This window comes from Panthera tigris, chromosome D1 (genome assembly GCF_018350195.1).
Source record: "Panthera tigris isolate Pti1 chromosome D1, P.tigris_Pti1_mat1.1, whole genome shotgun sequence".
NCBI classification, from domain to species: Eukaryota; Metazoa; Chordata; class Mammalia; order Carnivora; family Felidae; genus Panthera; species Panthera tigris.
The window spans coordinates 40,024,173-40,043,372 of NC_056669.1; positions in this window are offsets into that span (position 1 = coordinate 40,024,173).

Sequence of the window (19,200 nt, forward strand, 5' to 3'; positions counted from 1 at the left end):
GGGGATTATTACAAAAACCGTGTGACTGAAGCCCTCGGACCTTCCGGAGGCACAGCACAGTGCCTGGAAAAGATATTAAAACTGCCACGCTGGGGATATAAGCATGAAGTGTGCTCTTTCCATGACTAAAACTCATTAACGTTCACATCCTATCACATTTGTTAAGCGTTTGTTAATCAAAATGGACTGGTGGGATTTATCATCCTAGACTCTTCCCCATTGATCTCTTTTCTTAAAGAAATTCCCTAGTGTGCTGATCCAAAGCTCCCCCAAGGAACTCCCATGCTTCTATTCCATTTAATTTCTTACCAGTAGCTTATTGCTATATGAAACGTACCTTTCTTTAAAGTTCATTTCATACAGATTCAGTTGCCCTCTTCAGTATATTGCGTTCGCCTGTTGTCTGCATATTCAGAGGCCCCACATGAAAAGCAGGATAAAATTAGATGATAAATCACTTCCATCATTGCTTGTACCAGAGTCTCTATTTTATTTCCCTCTGTGATTTCATCATACACACAAAATAATCAGATATGTTAACATTCTTGATAAATGTTACAAATCCAGGAGGTACATTCAAAGCTCTGAATATATATGATAATCATCTGAGTTATGAAGAATAAATATGCTCTGTTCTGCTTTTTCTTCTGGGCATATTTAGCAATGAGCTTTGATAAGGACTAGGGAGCATCTGTATTGATCAGGGTCCAGTCAAGATATAGCAACCACACAGTTTTTTTTTTTATAATAGGGTTTTATATAAAGGGTTGTTAGCGAGGCATCAGGAATTGTTAACTAGGTAACTAAAAGTCAGAAAGAGAACGATAAGGTATCACAGAGGTAGCAAATGCGGGAAGCAGCTACTGCCTGGAGCTGGGGAAACGAAGGGAAGAGGTTGGCATTATTAAAATTTAGAAGCTTGAACAGTAATTCAGATCTCTGACGAGGGGGCACCACTCAGCTGATCCTGGCGTTTCTGAGCTTAGCAGAGGGGCCCCAAGAATCCGAGACCCACACGTGTGAGGAATGGGCACTGACTGACTGGTGGTGGAATCTGAGGTGGTGCAAGAAGTTGGCTCTGTGAGTGTTGGGAAAGCTGCTGCTTCTGGAATAAACTGCCACTGCCAGGGGCCAGAAGACGCGTGGCTGGGGGATGCTGGCAGGAAGGGAGACCAGGCTGTGTAAAACAGTGGTTACAAGTAACGGCCCTAAAGTCAAAACGACTGCTTGGCATCCCCGCCCCATCACTTTTTAGCTCTGTGACCTTGGGCAAGTTAGCCTCAGTGTTCTCATACATAAAATGGGGCTAGTATTCTGTATCTGATATTCCTTAACTAAGGATCAAGAGTGACAGTCTATGTAAAGTGCTTGGCAAAGGACCTAGTACATAAACTCCCATTGTACTATTGTTGCTGTTGTTACCAATAAAGGGAAGAGAGTTTGTTTCATTTTATTTATTTTTTAAAGATCTTATTTTAAGTAATCTCTACACCCAACATGGGGCTTGAACTCACAACTCTGAGATCAAGCGTTGCACACTCTACTGACTGAGCCAGCCAGGTGCCCCTAAGAGTTTAAATCAATGCTTCTCCATCCAGTATGAATCTGTTCCCCATGGGACATTCAGAAATGCCTGGAAAGATTTTTGTCACGACTTGGGAACGGTGCTCCGGCATCTAGTGGACAGAGGCCAAGGATGCTGCTAAACATCCTACGAGGCACAGGACAGCAAAGAATTATCTGGTCAAAACAGTGAACAGTGCTGAGGTGAAGACGCCTCGTTTTAAATAAAAACAAAAATTATGCTCTAAGAACTATGAAGAATTCAGAGGGAGGAAGGCTTAGCAAAGACTAGTCTGGGCACACTGTGAAGAAGGAGTCCTGGAAGGATGAATACATTTGGCTCAATGAGTAGAGAAAGGAGGGCATTCCTTTGGTTAAGAGGCAGAGAGAGAGAGAGGGCAGCCCCTTGGGTAAGGGGCAGAGAGAGAGAGGGTAGCCCCTTGGGTAAGGGGCAGAGAGAGAGAGAGAGAGGGAGAGACTCTTAAGCAGGCTCCACGCTTAGCACAGAGCCAGACACAGGGCTTGATCTCACAACCGTGAGATCCTGACCTGAGCCAAAATCAAGAGTCAGTTGCTCAACCAGCTGAGCCACCCAGGCACCCCAAAGATTTTATTTTTTTTAAGTAATCTCTACACTCAGTGTGGGGCTGGAACTCACTATCCTGAGATCCAAGAGTCACATCCTCCACCAACTAAGCCAGTGAGGCACCCTGAGAGCTTGTCTCCTTCTCTACCTTTATTACTAAGTTGCACATCCAAACCCTCACAGAGATGCTGTAAATCACTGAGTCAGAAAGGAAATGCCAAGTATGAGTTTCCTTTCAGTTTGCATTTCTACAAGAAATCTCTCACAACCACCTGTCATTATTATGAGGAAAAAGAGATCCCTACAAGATATATCCCTGACTTATCTGTCATGTCAGTCAGCATTTTTCTGAAGTCAGAGAAAGCTCAGATGGTGAGGGTAGACACCGCAAACACAGCTACCTTTTCAGAGTGATAGCTTCTAGATTAGTTTCTCCTCTAGAAACTAGGTGACCTTCTAGAGCAGTGGTCTTAACAGAAAGCCAGTCATTCTAGCTAAACCGTAGCTTGGCAAATCAGCTGGGCTTTGGTCTGCATACTTGAACTCATGCAAATAAGCTTACACAGTTAGTATTAAAAAGACTCAGCCTTGTTTGTTTATGTTTGCTTTTGTTGCCTTTGCTTTTGATGTCACATCCAAAAAATCATCACCAAGACCAATGTCAAGAAGATTATTCCCTATGTTTTCTTTTAGGAATTCTATTGTTTCAGGTCTTATGTTCAAGTCTTTAATCCACTTTGACTTGAGTTTATATCCCCCCCCCCTTGTTCAGTGCAGCATCATTCACAATAGCCAAGATATGGAAACAACCTCAGTGCCCAACAATGAACAAATGAATAAAGGAGATGCAGTATATATATATATATATATACAATGGAGTATTATTCAGCCACGAGAAAGAAGGTAATCCTGCCATTTGCAACAAAATGCAAATAAAAATGGACAAAACTTAAGGGCTTTATGCTAACTGAAACAAGTCAGACAGAGAAAGACAAATACCATGATATCAATTAAATGTGGAATCCAATAAAAAGCCAAACTCATAGAAACAGAGATTACCAAAGGTGATGGAGAGGTGGTGACCAAAGGCTGGGGAGGGGCAAAATAGGGAGATTTTGATCAAAGAACACAAACTTCCAGCTATATGATTAATAAGTTCTAGTGATCTAATGTAGAACATGGTCATAGTCACTTATAATCCTGTATCATATACTTGAAAGTTCCTAAAAGAGTAGATATTAAATCTCACCCCCCAAAAGAAATGGTAATAATGTGACATTGGTAAAAGTATTAGCTAATGCCACAGGGGTCATCACTTTGCAACACGTAAATATCAAATCACCCTGTTGTATGCCTTAAACAGGCACAATGTTATATGTCAATTATATCTCAATAAAGCTGAAAGGCAGAAAAAGATTCGATCACAGTCAAGGTTGTACCGTAAATGAGTTGCCTGAGAGTTGTCATGTTTTAGAAGAACTGACACAACACTCAACCAGGAGTCAGGGAAAGGGGGTGAGGATCCAGCTTTGCCACCAATAAACTATGTGACTTCCTTCCAACAAAGCCCCACACGTCTCTCTGCCTTTGGTTTCCTCACAATGAAAATAGGGTCATTGGAAAAGGTATCCTGATGTTAATTTAGGGTGTAACTCTTAAAGGTTTTATCTTGCTTCTTTTCTGAATCTAAAATTCCTAGATCTTTGTTGACTAATGTTAAGAAACACTACATAGTTGTTTGCTCTAACCTGCCTTTCCCAGCTAAAATGGAGACTCTGTGAGGACAGGGTTTTACTTTATTCATGGCTGTATCCTCAGCACCTAGAGTAATTCCTGGCTGATAGTAGGCACTCAATAAATATTTGTTGAATTTTGAAAGATCTCAAGTCTCCAACAATCTAGGGCCAGCGACAGAAAACACAAGGAGAGTTAGGTATTTGAGAATTCAAACTAGAGACAGGGTAAAATAAGGGAAAGCTTGAAGAGATGTTACTTGAGCTGAGTGTTGTAGTATGAATAGGAGTTTGCATGAGAAAAAGTAAGGGAGAAGCCTTTCTTTTCCTTTTTCTTTTTTTTTTCTTTTCTTTTCTTCTCTTCTCTTCTATTTTCTTTTCTTTTTTCTTTTCTTTTCTCTTAAATTTACTTTGAGAGAGAGAGCAAGTGAGGGAGGGGCAGAGAGGGAGAGAGAGAGAGAGAGAGAGAGAATCCCAAGCAGTCTCCGCACTATCAGTGCAGAGCCTGATGCAGGGCTCGAACTCATGGACCTCACGGACCATGAGATCATGACCTGAGCTGCAGTCAAGAGTTGGACGCCTAACTGACTGAGACACCCAGGTGCCCCAAGGGGGAAGCCTTTCTGAACAGAGTATTAGGTATGCAAAAGCATGAAAGAACAAAGTTCTTCTAAAAACTGCAGCTTGCCATAGTTTTGCTCTGGCTGGGTAAAAGAAACAGAAGGGAAGACGTCAGAAGGCAATGTGAGAGAAGCGCCCAGGAAGAGAGAGCCTTGTGTGCCTACTGGCTGACAGTTGTCAAGGAATGGGAAGCAACCAAAGAGTTGTCTCATGGCCAGCCTGAGACGTGACAAAGCTTTTACTGAGAGCCATGGGGAAAACAACTGGGGCTGAACAAGAGGCAGGAAGTGCGATTAGGCACAGTGTCTGCCTGTGGCTGAGAGAGGGATAGTGGAGAGCAGATTACAGTCTTCCTAATCTGTCAGGTCTTCTGAACTAGCTCAGATAGGTTAAACTGACCATTCATCAGGGATTTCTCTGCTTGTCAAGACAATATAAGACTCAAAACACTTGTGGTAGATTAATTACTGGGCATATCTGGCTAAACTCAAGTGAGGTTATTAGTTGGGATTTCCATCAGAGTTCCCTTTCGGCCATGTGTTGACTGGTTTTGAACGAGTCTTACAACAGGTAGGTTTCTGTCTTTAGGTCATATTCTATACATTTCCTTGGACATCTCAATAGGGGCATCCCCTTCATCATCACCATCAAATTTTCTGGCAGGTTTTTATAGAAATGTATATGTGAACACTGGTTTTGAAATTCGAACTCATGGTGTAATTTTCTCTACTACACTCATCATTTTCAGAAAAACAATATTTGCAATATCATCACTTTTTACCAGGCCATTTCAATATTACCGAATGGGCTCAACTGAAAAGTAATGAAAAAAAGTTGCTCAGTGTCTCATTATTTTGAGATTGAACATGTCCTTCCAAAGGTGTTCACGTTGCTTATTAAAGCTTTTATGTCTTCTTTTTCCTTTCACAAATACACTTGTGTCATTTTTAAGGTCTTTGTGTTCTTCCGTTAGCTTTTAACTTGTTTGTTATCTTTCCATATGGGCCCGTCTTCATATCAAAATGAGAATATTGGCCATTAGGGCCCAGGTACCCCTCCCATTGTCAGATGTAACATTCACTTTATGGAAAGGGAGAGGCAGAAGGTTTACCTTCTTCCAGCAGTTTCTTTCTGGGTGCATGATTGTGATGTTTTTATAACAAAAATGGCAGGACCCTTTTGTATTGAGCAGAGCACATGCTGTTCCCCAATCACAAATGAGACACAAAGAGCATCATTGAATGGGTAACAATGAGGACCATATCATTCATGCTTAGTCGCCTCATTACTCTGTTTTAATTAGCCCTCTAATTATTTTCAGCTGCTGCTAATGAGCTTCCACTGTGGAAAAAAACCACACACATACACCCCCTCAGTAAATATACTGAAAACCATAGCTCACCTTTTCAGGTCAGTGGAGGGGTTATATTCACAGATTTATTGGCAGCAAAAGTCATGGTGACTTTTGTCTTGTGAACAGTTAATCACGTTGAAATGTTATGAAATTCATGATTTTTGCCCCACATTTTGATTCTAGTTTTTCCATGAGTTTTGTCTCTTCACAGAGAAGGCGTTCTCAATCTACAGCCTAAAGGCAGCCTTAGTTTGATTTCATTCAGTTCACAAAGATCTGGAGAAGTTTTAGCTGAAAGAATAATTTTCCTCCCTGGGGAGCACCTTCGCTCACACATTTGGAATGACTGTGTAGATTCTTTACAGACTTGGTAAAGCATAGAAAGAACTATGGAGAGTGTTTTCTTTTTTTAAAAAAGTTAATGTTTATTTATTTTTGAGAGAGAGAGACAAAGAGAGACGGAGAGAGAGACAGAGCACGAGTGGGGGAGGGGCAGAGAGAGAGGGAGACACAGAATCCGAAGAAGGCTCCAGGCTCTGAGCTGTCAGCACAGAGCCCGACTTGGGGCTCGAATCCACAAACTGTGAGATCATGACCTGAGCCGAAGTCGGACGCTTAATGACTGAGCCACCCAGGTGACCCTGAAGAGTGTTTCCTGTACTAAAAGTACCCCCTTTCATTCTGTTCTTTGGCTGTTCCCTCAGCATTTACTATCCGCTTTATCACATCACATGCCTACCAAAAATTTCTTAGTGGTGTTCCATTGCTTATAGAACTCAAATCCAAATCTCTGAGCCTCGTACTGTGGGCCCGGCTAGGGTGGTTCCATTCCCCATCTTCCCTCAATTCCTACCAACACACACACACACACACACACACACTCCAAACATGTATACTATCGCTTCTTTTGGACCTTTGTTTATTCCCGGGCTACTGCCTAGAATCTTCTTCCCATCCCTCTACATATGGATCTTCACCATGCTTTACGGACGCCTGTTACAAGGAAGCTATAGTGTGCTGGTAAATATTTCACAGCTTTCCAGGAACACACACACACACACACACACACACACATACACACAAGCAAGCAGGCAAACTGATTTGTGGCATTTACTGATTTCCATAGAGTAAATATTCCCACTATGGCCAATTTCAATCTACCAGTGATGTCACTGGATGAATAGTTGGAAGAGACGAACAGTTGTACATATTATTATTAGAAATCATATAAATTATTTCTATCATCAGATACAATAAAGTTAAGCAACCTCCAGAGCATAGATAATAGTAAAAGAGAATGAACTAAGAAACGCTGAGTCAAGTATTTATCACCTTTATTTTCAGTATAGTTTAGCTGTAACTTTATTTAACTTAATTTTTTTTAATGGTCATTTATTTTTGAGAGAGACGGAGACAGAATGTGAGTGGGTTAGGGGCAGAGAGAGAGGGAGACACAGAATCTAAAGCAGGCTCCAGGCTCCGAGCTGTCAGCACAGAGCCTGACATGGGGCTCGAACTCACGAGCTGATACCATGACCTGAGCCAAAGTCGGATGCCCAAGCGACTGAGCCACCCAGGCGCCCCTTAACTTTTTAATAACGTCTATATTTAACAACTGAAAAATTGACAATTGGTGCTTGTGAGCTGGTTGAAGCCAGCTCCAGCACCCCCCTGCACGGACCCTACCATCTCTTCCCCAGCCCACGGAGATCTCCCTCTCTGTGCACATACTAGCTATTTAACTATGTTGACAATTCATTCAAGCAAACATGTGTCTAGTGCCTACTATCCATCAGGCATTCTAGTTCAGGGATTCGGGCAAAAAGCACATAAGAAAATGAAAGCAAAACTTCAGATGTAATCAGGTCCACCGAGAGGATAGTAAATGGGGGTGAGTGGTACCATCTATCGCAAAGATAGAGACTCACGGGTGAGCAGAAATGGGGAAGCAGGGCAGAGGAGTAGGGGCTGGGTTTTAGATAAGTTAGGTTTAGATGCCTGTTAGACACCCAAGGAAGAGCTGCAATTAGACAATTTCTTTAGAGATTATATAACATTTGGAAACCAAGTGTTGTAGGATGAATCGTGTACCCCCGAGAATTCTTATGTTGAGGTCTCACCTCCAGTTTCTCAGAATGTGACTCTATTTGGAGGTAGTGTCTTTAAAGACATGCTTCAGTTACAATGAGGTCATAAAATGAGTTGTGACAGTGTCAATTTCTCTTGTTTAAATCACCCAGTCTGTGGCACTTTGTGAAGGCAGCTCTCGCTAACTAATACACCAGGCAAAGGCTTTAATCAATCGTATTCCACCCGCCATAAACTTTACACATACGTGTATCTTCATTCCTCAGCTACACTCTAAGCTCCTTGAACGAAGGAACCATGTATCCCCCCAGTGTCTGTCACACCGTAGTGGCTTACCGTGGTTGCCCTTGTGGGGGTTCAGTCGGGCCCAGTGGCTGCAGAAGTGGGGGTGGAGTACTGTATCTAAAGCAGAAAAGGAGCTAAGAACACCAGTGTCCTTGTTCCATACAAAGCAGCTACTAGACTCTAATCATCCCCGGGGCAGTGCGCTTGCCCTGGAGGAGTACCAGCGTGCCTTCCATCTACACTGCATTTCACACTGACCACACTTGTACGCTGACTAAGCATCATCACCACCCTTCTGCAGCACTTCAGAAAGGGGCAGAGGCCAGCGTGAGGCTAGGTCTGGGGCAAGACCAAGGGGGCCAAACTTGGGTCTCCGTGTCACCTTGACTGTTCAGGGTCCTGGGGAGTTCTTGGTACAAAGGCTGATTCCTCAAGGGAACCACGGGATCCAAGAAAGTATTGAATTAAAATATCTTCAGGAGTGTAGGACAAAGTCTTCCCCAGAGAACAGACAGCACTTAAACCCAGGAAGAAAAAAAAAAACCCAGTCTTGCCACCAGAGTCAGGAGTAAACAAGTTTGTGTTATGCATTATTCAGAAAAGACGTTCCTTATCGTGACCCAGTGTGTCATTTTACTTGACTAGGCTGGGAATTTATCATTTTAATAATAGCCTCTGGGGTTCCAGAGGCAAGAACAGTTTCCGCATTCGTAAATACAGCAAAATTTCCTTTCTTCTAAAAATGACTGAACTACAGACTTGGGGTACCAACGAGGAAATTCATGTAATTTGCTCATAGAGTCTTTTTTTCTCCAAGGACACACTGAGAATACATATTCTGACATTCCTCCTGACCTGCAGTCTCTCCCAATACTCTGAAGGCTGAAGGCAGACTGACCTGTAGTGCAGTTTCTAGCACGAGTTTCTTTTTCATCTTTGTCTTTGCACAAAATGAAATTCTGGCTCAGCTGATGAACTTGCCAGTGCCCGTTTGTGTTTCGAATCGAGCCCTCCAGGCCTCTGTATTCCACTCCACAGGGAAGACAACCCAACACCTGGAAGCCACAGTTGGAAACTGTCCGCATATAAAACTGGTTTGACCATGTTAACAGAGCGCTGAATGGTGCATTTACTATTTTTTGCTTAGTTTTTTATTTTTATTTCTTTTTTTAAAGCCATCTTAAGTTTGGTTTTATTTACTTATAGTAGAACCATCCTAAAAACAAACATAATTTGTAAACATTTTCTCTCTTCTGGTCTATTATTTTTTTTTTTTAATGTTTGTCTGTTTTTGAGAGAGAGAGAGAGAGAGAGTGAGCGGGGCAGGGGCAGAGAAAGAGGGAGACAAAGATTCTGAAGCAGGCTCCAGGCTCTGAGCTGTCAGCACAGAACCTGACGCGGGGCTCGAACTCACAAACCACAAGATCATGATCTGAGCTGAAGTCGGACGCTTAACCAACTAAGCCACCCAGGCGCCCCTGTATTTGTATTTGTTAAATACTTTTTTTAAATCAGCAAATGAGTCTCTCAATCAACAAGTCACACATCTGCAATTCATGCACACTCCACATACCTCACAGGCAGGAGAGGAGGGGAAGGAGAAGGAGAAGCGGGGGATGGGGGGAACGTGGGCCAGTTCCCTGGGGGACCTACGCGTGTTTTGAGGGAGGAAGAGAACCAGAGTAGGGGAAAGTCAGAAGTTGTGTTTAATTAGGAAGGGGGTGCAGTTTGAGATACTAGAGAGGGCCAGTTTCAGAAGAAAATGGAGTCATAGCCTGAGAGGAAGTGGCTGAATGTAGAACAGAGGTGAAAGTCACGGACTCGAGGAAGTTCTGTAGCAAGCTGAAAAGAGAAAAACGCTGCCTTGCCTGTTTTGGGTCTCACAGAGCTGCTCTTCTAGCTGTGCAGAGAAGCCCCTCCGGAGGCGCAGACTCAAGGCTCTGTCAAAGTGCCAGTTCCATCCATTGGCTTATGGCCTGTGATAGCAAACAACAGTCAGGTTGCTAACCCCACCAAGTGGTGCCTCAGCTACCCTTTGGGCAGAGGTCTGCTGTGAGGCTCCAGGAAGATGCACAAGTCTGGGGAATCTATTTTTTTTTAAGTTTATTTATTTATGTTGAGAGAGAGAGAGAGAGAGAGAGAGAAACTGCGTGTGCAAGTGGGGGAGGGGCAAAGAGCAAGGGAGAGAATCCCAAGCAGGCTCCACACTGTCAGCACAGACCCCAACACAGGGCTTGACCTCATCAACTGTGAGATCATGACCTGAGCAGAAATCAGAAGTCGGGGGCGCCTGGGTGGTTCAGTCGGTTGAGCGGCCGACTTCGGCTCGGGTCATGATCTCGCGGTCTGTGAGTTCGAGCCCCGCGTCGGGCTCTGTGCTGACAGCTCAGAGCCTGGAGCCTGTTTCAGATTCTGTGTCTCCCTCTCTCTGACCCTCCCCTGTTCATGCTCTGTCTCTCCCTGTCTCAAAAATAAATAAAAGGTTAAAAAAAAATTTTTTTTTAATAAAAAAAAAAAAATCAGAAGTCAGACACTTAACTGACTGAGCCACCGAGGCGCCCCTGGGGAATCTTGATACAAGGGCTCAACGCTATAAAGAACTTATGTTCAGGGACACCTGGGTGGCTGAGTCGGTTAAGCTTCCGGCTTTCGCTCAGGTCATGATCTCACAGTTCATGAGTTCGAGCCCCACATCGGACTATCCTTTCTCAGCGCAGATCCTCCGTCTCCCTCTCCCTCTGCCCCTCCCTGCCCAAGTGCACTCTATCTCAAAAATAAATAAACATTAAAAAAAAAAAGAATTCATGTTCACGTCCAATCAAACTGTAACAGTATCAAGTGCACTAGAGGTGATTGATTGGCTTAGTGTCTGTGAGGGCTCTGACAAAACTCATCTCAGCCCTTGAAGTAATAATTGGAACAATTTTAGGGCAAGGAAACAGGTCAAATATGAAAAGAGTATGTTGCTGGACACCTCATGGTTCACCCATAGGACACGGTCCTTTACGTGCACGACTACAACCTGAACAAGGCTCACATGTTTTGAAATGCAATATCCTGTGTGAAAATTGGGACATGATGAGGTGAATGAAGGACTATACCGGGTGAGAGAAAAGAGGATCCGCCTGACCTAGTCTGAGGAAACGGTGATCTTTCTCTGGGCAAATGATGCTTGGGCTGTTATCTGAAGGATGAGTAGGTGCTAAGTAGTAAAAGAGGTGAGGGAGGGTGGAGAATATTCTAGGCAAAAGCCAAAGCATATGCAAACGTCCTGAGGTGAAAGACAGAACAAAAATAAGTTTGAGGCACTTAAAATGGCTAGTTTGGCTAGAATCTAATGACAAACACCCGAAGAGACTAATCTAAAATGGTAGATAGTTGTCATTGTCAACTAGCGACTTTGGCTGCCAATAATAAAAAACCTCAGTCAGTTGAGCAAAAGTCCAGAGGTAGAGCAGGAGACATGACATAAACTTTAAGGTCATAAAGGGCTCGGAGACCTTACATCCACATCATCCCCATCGGTTTTCTTTCAGGACTGGGTCTCACCAACGTTGCTACTAACAGCTCTAAGCTGCACTCAGTCCCAGAAACAGCATCCGGAGGCAGAAATGAACTCCCTTCTGGGGCCTCCTTCTTAGGAACAATAAATATTTCTCAGAATCACCTCTCCAACACAAACACACGCATGCACACATGTGCACGCACGCACACAGACACACGCACACATGCACGCATGCACACACACACAGAGCACTTCTCTCCTTGCACATGATGGAACTGATCTATATCACATACTCCTACACCAGACCCGGCCAAGGGAATGGGAGTTTGCCATAATTCACAGAACCAAGCTTTACCTGGAGCAGGAAATGGAATCCCCTTCTCAGAAGTCAGGACGAGAACTGGTAGACACTAAGCAAAACTGAGGTGCTGCTGGCAAGAAATAAAGGAAAATAAAGGCAAAATGCCAAAAGGCATTTTTTTTTTTTTTGCAGGCAGTATTTGCCATCGCATTTAGGCCACAACAAAAATGTGATCCTTTTAAGATAGAAGCTGTCCATGTAGACAATCTCCAAGGCATTTGGGAAATGCCTCAATTAGATGGCCATGAGGCTTATGTTTGTTTTAAAAACAAATGAGTTTGTTCTGACTTTAGAAGGATTGTATTTCTGGAGAGCTATGGCAAAATGAAGACAATTTTTAAAATGTTCCTGCATTTGCAAAAATTTCCTCTAGTAGGCGCCAACTCCACCATGTAGATTTTTATTGCTTTAAGAAAATATTTTGTATAGCAGGTACAAAGATCACAGTAAAATGCACTAATCTTAAGTGTATAGCTTATTGGATTATTTCACATGTAAATGTTCATGCAACCACCATCTAGATCGAGACATAAAACATTTTCAGCTCTCAGTGAAATTCCACTGTTCTTTTCGCAGTCAATCCCCCCTCCTGCAAGCAGTGCCGTTGTTCTGACCGCTCTAAGCGTTTATTAATTTCACCTGTGCTTGAACGTCACCTAAACGGAATCCCATTGCGCGTTGTTTTCAGTTTGGCTTGTTTCAGCCCGCAGAGTGTTTGTGAGATTCATCCGCGTGGTGTGTAGCACCTCTTTGTTTTTTTCTTCACTACGTCGTATTCCACGGGATGAATGTATACAATTATCCTTTTCCCTGATGATGAACATGCGTATTGTTTCCAGTTCGGGGAAATATGAGTGTTCCAGTTGCTCCACATCTTCATCAACACTTGAAATTCTCGGGTTTGTTTGTTTTAGTTATTGCGGTGGATGCGTAGTTGTACCTTGCCACTTTAATGTGCATTTCTCTGAAAAGTCATGGAGCTGAGTCTTTTTTCATGCTCATTGGCCATCTGGACACCTCTTCTTGTGAAGAGCCTATGTCTTGGCCCATTTTTTATATTGAGGTGTTAGTCTTCTCCCTATTGACTCCTAGAAGTTCTTTATGTATTCTGATATAAGTCTTTGGTTGGATATCATTATTGCAAATACCTTCTCCCAGGATCATTGAGTGAGACGGTCAAGAAAGAATTCTTTTTTTTTTTTTTTTCTTTCTGAGTAGGCTCCATACCCAACTTGGGGGTTGAACTCAAAACCCTGAGATCCAGAGGCACATGCTCTACCAACTGAGCCAAGCAGACACCCCAGGATAGAATTCTGAAGATGTTTTATGGTGCAACTTAGTACGTTTATTTAAGCAACACAGGGACAGGACCTGTGGGCAGGAAGAGATATACTTACACTGTGTGAAGCAGGTGGTTCTAGACTTAGTGCTCACAGGGGAGGGGATGTGCAGAGAGTATTAAATCATAAATGTCTTAGAATTTCTACTTGTAAAACTACTTTCTCACGATTTCTCTGGTGCTTATCATTCACTTTGATATTAACTATTGGTGAGCTGTACCAGCAGTCATGAGACCCTTTAAGAATGTAGCAACCAGGAGCACCTGGGTGGCTCAGTCGGTTAAGCATCTGACTCTTGATTTCGGCTCAGGTCAAGATCTCATGGTTGTGAGTTCAAGCCCCATATTGGGCTCTGTGCTGACGATGCCGAGCCTGCTTCAGATTCTCTGGCTCCTTCTCTCTCTCTCTCTCTCTCTTCCTCTCTCTCTCTCTCAAAAATAAACATTTAAAAAAATGTAGCAACCAGTACATATTTGATCTTTATCAACACTATGTAGGCTATAAATTAGCCTTCCTGGCTAGAGGTGAACATTTTTCTGCTTTTACCCCTCATCAAGACTTTTCATTTTAATAGTGTTTTTTTTTTTTTTTTAGGAAACAGAAGTTCTTAACGGTAAGGATGTTGCACTAATAAATCTTTTCTTCTGCGCTTAGTCCTCTTATGTATTATTTAAGAAGATTCTGTCTACCCTGAGGTCATGAAGTTATTTCCTTCTAAATTTTTTATTTTTTTAATTTTTAACATTTAGGACTATGATCCATATGAAATTAATTTTTGTGTAAGTGTAAAGAAGAGATCAAAGATCCAGGAACATTTATTTGAAGGAACATATTTCCTCCTGAATTGCAGCAGTGTCTATTATAAAGTGACTGTGTAAGGATAGATTTGTTTCTAAACTCTCTATTCCATTCTGGTCTATTCCACTGGTCTATTTGTCTATCCTCGTACGATACATACTGTTTAATTATTATAGCTTTATAATGAGCTTTGAAAGGTGGTAGGTAAGTCCTTTATCTTTCCTTTTTCTTCTTTTTTTTTTTCCCAAAGAATTCTTGGCAATTCTAGATCTCTGCATTTCCCTTAATACTGTAAAATCAGCTTTTAAATTTTCAATAAAACACCTGCTGAGATTTTGACAGAGGTTGTATTGAATCTACAGATCAATTTGAAGATAATTAGCATCTTAACAATATTGGAATCTTCCCATTTGCTGATACTTTGGCACTATGCAAACATCCTGTTCCCCAACCAAACCTCACCTCCTGATTTTAGCAACCATTGCTGATGCCTGCAGCAATTATTGTAATGGGAGCTGGAAACTACTGGTTCTAAATCCATTATTTCTTTTATTTTCATTAACTTTATATATGTAAAGAACAGCCATATCTTACTCCTCCCCTTTTTGGAGAGAATCTCTCCACTGATTTAGAAATAGAAATTTCTTGGGGTGCCTGGGGGGCTCAGTGGGTTGAGCGCCGGACTTTGGCTCAGGTCATGATCTCATGGTCTGTGAGTTCAAGCCCTGTGTCAGGCTCTGTGCTGACAGCTTGGAGCCTGCTTCCCATTCTGTCTCCCTTTCTCTCTGCCCCTCCCCCGCTCATGCTCTGTCTTTCTCTGTCAAAAATAAATAAACATTTTTAAAAAAAAATTTTTTAAAGAAGTTTCTTTCAGTATCGGTCAATAGTTTTCAGTACAGTGGTATTGCGTACCTTTCGTTAGATTTATTCCTATTTATTTGGTGGGTTTCAATGCTATTGTAAATGGCATTTTCATTTCCCAACTGTTCATTGCTGTTGCATAGAAAAACAATTAATTTTTGTATACTGTCCTGTGTTCAGGGACCATGCTAAAATCACTACTTAGTTCTGATAACTTGTCTAATCATATATGCATTTGGGATTTTTATAAAGAATTATTTCATCTGTGATAATGAAAGCTTTACTTCTCCCTTTATGGTCTTTACACTGCATATATTTCCCTTGCCTTGCTGCACCGACTAGGAGCCCCTGGTCAGTGCTGAATAGACAAACTGTCTTTCTCATTTTCATTGTGAAGATGCACCTGTGACTCCTGAGCGATGAGTCTATTTAAGAGAAACAGATGGTTTTCTAAAAAGAGGACAGGAATTGAAAACTATAGAAAGGCAAGAGAGGACTCATGTTGGTTTGGGATTAATATAATTTAATGGAGCCTCAGGGGTGATTGAGTCAACGATGGGGAGAAGCTTCCTTGGCTTATTTTGAAAGATTGTATCTCTTTAGAAAGGAATGTTATTTTTAGGCCTCACAGGACAGTTAAAAAGTATGACTGTGAATGTGGGATTGAGGAATTGCTAAAAGACTGTGTTCAGTAAACAAATTGATCAAAGGGGGATGGGACTTGTACAGAATGTAAGAGGAAACTTAGGAGGGAACTTTATATAAAAAGGAAAAAAGACTCAAACAATGCATCAGCAAAAGGAGAAGGTGATACTAAGCTGTAGAGAATTCCCATGGAAAGCCACACCATCACTCCATGGATTTTTCTCAGTATGTTTTGTGCACACACACACACACACACACATCACAAATAGTGACGATGGCCTTTAAATATGCTACAGCCCAATAAATGAACCATGTCAGAGGGACATCTCTGAGACAGCACACACATATGTGCATTGAGGAAAAGCATCTGTGACAAAGCACAGCCCACAGGAATATCTGCTCCTGCTCCTCCCCCCCTTGAACTCTATGTAACTGGCAATGATAAAGGTTTATCAGAATGAGGATCTGTTCTTCCTGTCTTGTGAAATCAGGAAGGAAGATTTTAATGGAGGAGCTTCTGGGGGCCTAGTCAATAACTCCATCTCTTAATTAAAGGTGAGCCTGACCCATCAGCCAAAGCAACATTTGCCACCCTTAAGGGACCAGTATTGAGCAGTTACTTAATTACAGTGATCATCTATGTCCAGGTCTGTTCAAGCACTGGTGGGGAGAATGACATAAAAGCCAATTTCTCCAGTTTTTAATTAGGTAAGATTCTTGAAGTATTGAAGTTTGATACAACTGTGAAAATGTTCAGGCTACTCCTTTAAAAAAGCAAAATAAGCAGATGAAATTAATTTTAATAATATGTTTCATTTAACCTAGTGTATCCAAAATACTATCATTTTAACATGTAATCAATATGAGATATTTTACACTCTTATCTAAAGTCTTCAAAATCCAGTATTTTACATTGTGGCACATCTCAGATCAGACTAGCCTCATCTCAATTTTGCTCAATAGCCACATAGGGCAGGATTGGATAGTGTAGTTCTAGGCTTCATTGGACATAAACGTTTTTGGCCAGAATGCTTCACAGACGGTGCTGCAATCTTCAAATTGTACACTTCACATTTCATGCCCAGGGTGCCATGGCATCCCGTGGTTAGCAAGTTTTATCATTTGATTAAGGGGGCAATCATCAGATTCCTTCATTACAAAGGCGTATTTTCTTCTTTACATTTGGGAGAAATCTGTGGGCTGATATTTCAGCACCACGCAGATTTCCTGTTCCTCAACCAAATTTCACGTACTTATTTGAGCAACCACTGTTGATGCTTGCCTGAATCAGTTTTTTTTTTAATTTTTTTTTTTTAACGTTTATTCATTTTTGAGACAGAGAAGACAAAGCATGAATGGGGGAGGGTCAGAGAGAGAGAGGGAGACACAGAATCCCAAGCAGGCTCCAGGCTCTGAGCTGTCAGCACAGAGCCCGACGCCGGGCTTGAACTCACGAGATCATGACCTGAGCTGAAGTGGGACGCTTAACCGACTGAGCCACCCAGGCGCCCCCTGAATCAGTTTTTATAATGGAGTCTGCAAACCGCTGACTCTAATTTCGTTATTCCTTTGATATTCATTAACTTTATATCTGTAAAGAACTTTCTCCCTCCCTCCTTTTTTTGAGGGTCATTGTGGTTTGTAGTTTTTTTTTTTTTAATCTGATGTGTTATGGTTAATCAGCTTTTCATATTAAAATGATTGCAAATTTTGGCCCCTGCAAGCTCATTTCTGTAAAGCAACTGGTAAATTTGTTTTTTTCACTTATTTGGACACTTGCCTAAATGATAGCTTCCCCAAAGACTTCATAATCTGTGTTCAAGCATTCTGAAGTTAACATTTCAGACTAGGAATATTTCACAATCCGCAACACGTGGCTGTATCACACTTGTTTTTAACAATGTTTATTTCTTATACTATCATTGGCAGGGATTATCTTTTATTGCCCAGAATGTAAAATATATATTGCATCTTCCTCTGTCTGAATAACAGAATTGTTATTTATTTTTAAATAGAACAAGTGGTTTGAGTGCAAAAATAGACCACCACTGCCCATCTTCCACTCCCTACAGACGTCTACCTCCAGACAGGAGTTCCATCAACCATCGTAATAAAGGAGATTCTAACCGGTCAGTCATAAGCTGACTCAGGGTATTTTGCTTGTGTTTCCTTATGGGTGATTTTTAGCCCTTTTCTCATGCTCACATATTCCCCCATGTTAATAAACTAAGAAACTTTTTTCACTTTGTTTTAAAAGAAGAAAATCAGGATGCATAAAGATTCACTCTTTCCTTTTGTAGAATGTCAGGCTTTTCTTACATTAGCAGCTATACTCATTCCACATCAGAATCATTTTTAATTCCTCAGATTCCCCAGCTGAGCATTTGGGAAGCCGCCCATCCTTCCATGCCTCCGTGTTTCCTCAGGACAAACAATGGAATTTGTCGGATGATAAAGCCGTGTTGGAAATGTCCCCACCTTGGACAGGGGCCTGTCTGTGCCAGGTCGCATGGCAAAGCAGTCCAGGTCAGTGCTAACATACAGGATGCACTCCCATCACCCTCCTCTGACCTCCCAGCGTACTTGGTTCACGTTGCTTACGCTGCTGCATCTAATTCAGCAGAAGCACAGACTTTTCTCTGCAGCATCAATTCACATCGTCTGAGGTTTCTGCACATGTAAGCCGTGTGTGGTGCTCCTGCCATGCAAAGCCGGGCAGGAGGTACACTGGCCCTTGGGAAAGACAAGTCTAAGCGTCTCCTCTCTCTGACCACACTGTTAGACCAGCCAGGTATTAGAACACAGCTTCTGAGTGTCTCTTCCCCCTGCTGTTCAATCAGAGCAGGATGAAATTTCTTTATTGGTGCTGTGCAGCAAAATTTAATGTGAGATGCAAATGCAAGCAATATTTGTAATTTAAAATTTGCTAAGGGTCATATTTTAAAAGCAAAAAGAAGAAAACAAATGTTTAAAGCAGAAACAGGTGATTAAGTGTAATGATATCGTCTAATTTAAAAATATGCCCCAAATATTAGTTGAACATACAATAAATATAAAAATTCATTAGTGGGGCATTTTATACTTTAAAAAATCTATATTTTTGAAATCTGGTGTGTATTTTACACTTACATCACATCTCACTTTGGACCAGCCACATTTCAAGCACTCAGTAGCCCTATGTGGCTAGTGGCTACTGCACTGACCAGCACATGTCTAGATGGTATACACAGATAATAATCATATTTTCCTCTGAAGAGGAAGTAGAAGTATATTCTTCATTTGTTCCATCTGATGGCATTTCACCAGATACAACTTCTTATTATATTCTGCTAACAACTGGTCAGAATTCTCAGAACCAGGGAAATAACAGAACATGCTAACAGTTAAGGAATCTTATTTATTATAGTTTCAGTCAGCACCCACTTTTGTTTAAAATGCAAATCTGGGGGCACCTGGGTGG